The 2,332-nt window shown below is 35.5% G+C and overlaps 1 pseudogene; it reads right to left on the bottom strand.

The window, feature by feature from the left end:
* Positions 1-600: 600 nt before the first annotated feature.
* On the bottom strand, positions 601-1,773 carry LOC120737008 (annotated as a pseudogene).
* Positions 1,774-2,332: the final 559 nt, after the last annotated feature.

Genomic DNA, 2,332 nt, shown 5'->3' with positions numbered 1-2,332 from the left:
ATTATGATCACTACCATAGAAGTTTGTCAAAATAACATTATTCCATCTTCATCATTCTTCCCCATTCACATAACAGCAATAAAATAAAAGTAGTATTTGTTTTCATATATCATTTGTTTGTCACATAATCCTGACTTTCAATGATATTTTTTAGGTCTTGTCATGTTGCACATACTTAATCATTTGGAAATTTCAGTTGAATTATTTTGCAACAATTCATAACAGATAAAGCTAAATCAATCAAGCTGCAACATCATAAAAACTCTACAATTCATTCTGAGAAAGTGAATCATCTTCTATCAGGAAAAAAAATTCTCTTGGACAAATTGTGTAGATACACTTAACATTTATTTAAATTTTATTTTCTCATTTTAAACTTATGTGTAAACTGCACCTGAAAAGTGACATGTAACTGCAGAGTTTTGTTTAAATGCATAACAATATAGCATCAGTAAACATATACAGGAAAGCAACTTGCAAAACTACTAATAATTTAAAATTAATCATTATTTACATAAAATTACTCTTGCATATTGAAGCAGTCATTTCCTGTATGATCTGAGGAAATATGAATGGCAGCATTTATATTTCTGATGTAACTCAAATTATGTTTATTTTGAACAGGATGAAGTAGGCATAAGACTTTTTAGTACAAGAAAAAAATTTTCATCCCTGAGGCCATAGATCAGAGGACTCAGGCACCTTGGAGCAATACTAAACATAATGTAGTTAGAATATCTGACATCTATAAATAACCTGAAATCAATCTGAAGTATTGCAGTTTCAATGAATGGGCACCACAGCTGAATGAGACAGAGCAACAACTGGAAAGCATGAAGGATCACTGTTTTGAGTCCTTTATGTGTCAACTTCTTTTTATCTCCTGATGCAGCTTTGGCCACTTTCATTATTTGAACATATGAGTATGCAATAGTGATGCCCATAATCAAAAAATACAATTGAAACACAGCTGATCGAACATGATCCTGCCATCTGTAAAGAGTAAATGCCTCTACACTACATATCGTGGATTGCTTGTAGAACTTAAGTGAGGCAGAAGCAAAGAACATGGACAGAATAATTACACAAGGACCAAAGCTGACACCATGAATGATCAGGATACAGTACATAGTGCTGTGTGTGGAGCACAGCTGTCCATGACGCAGGGGCATACAAATGGCCACATAGCGCTCCAGAGTCATTGCTGTCAGAGTAACTGGTGTGACAAAAGTATACATAAGCACAAAAATAGTGATGATTATACACAACCACACTTGTATTGTAAATTGAAAATAGGTTAAGATTACCAGGATATCACTCACGAATAACAAAATGCTGTCCGACAGTAATGTTACAGAAAATAAGATGTAGCGTGCAGATGTGTGAAACGATTCTTTTTTCATAAAAGTCAGGATGAGCAACATGTTAATACAAAGAAATATTATTACCAGAATCTGCACAATAATCATCCGGTCATTAGGTCGCTGCAAAAAAACATTATTCACTGAGTTGTTATCTGCCATATAGAACTGAAGCACTTCTCAAAGTTGACAAAGTGTCATTATTAAATGAATTTTAAAAAACAAAACAAAAACAAAAATTAAGAGCAGTAAAGAAATCTTCTACTGTCTTCTGTAGCCAAATATCTTCTGCTGGACTGCTGAAGTTGTCTGACAGATGACTGTGCATCATTATTTTAAAGGTTGCAGCCTTCGAGAACAATGATCACACAAAACCTTGCTACGCAGTGTCGTCATCTTCCTTTTACACCCATTCCCCTCGATGCCACAATACTATTGATAGATGGAGCACTCAAGAGAGTTTTGGTGTGTGCTTGTTTGCCTGTTCCCTGGTCCATACTTTAGTAATCAGAATTGTTTTCTGAAAGGCCAGGAAAGCTGCCCAAACGGATTTATTTTTTCCAAGTGGAAGAAAATATGGCATGCATCTTGGTCCATGATTGATTCTATATATTAATAGGTTTATTTATTTTATGTTACAGTTATTCAATGGACAGGCCCATTAGGACAGTAAAGGAGGAAAGGGAAAGAACGAAAGAAAGAAAGGGGAGAAAGGAAAAAGGGGTTGGAAAGGGGGACTGTAGGAGCAGACTGAGAAATTGTTTAAAATCAACTGTTAAAAGAAGAAGAAACAAACAAGAGAACAACACATAAGATCAAAGCAAAACCTAAACTGTAGTAACACACTGCTGAGCGCACGCAAGATGCACGACATATGGCATGATTGGACGGGCTTGGACTGGGCTCCCACACAAACACAAAGCAGAGGTTGAAGCATTCGCCAAATATGCTTCCAAAACCAACTTTTCTTG

This window comes from Simochromis diagramma, unplaced genomic scaffold, assembly GCF_900408965.1.
Source record: "Simochromis diagramma unplaced genomic scaffold, fSimDia1.1 OVJJ01000463.1, whole genome shotgun sequence".
NCBI classification, from domain to species: domain Eukaryota; kingdom Metazoa; phylum Chordata; class Actinopteri; order Cichliformes; family Cichlidae; genus Simochromis; species Simochromis diagramma.
This window is presented reverse-complemented; position numbering and strand designations above follow the sequence as displayed.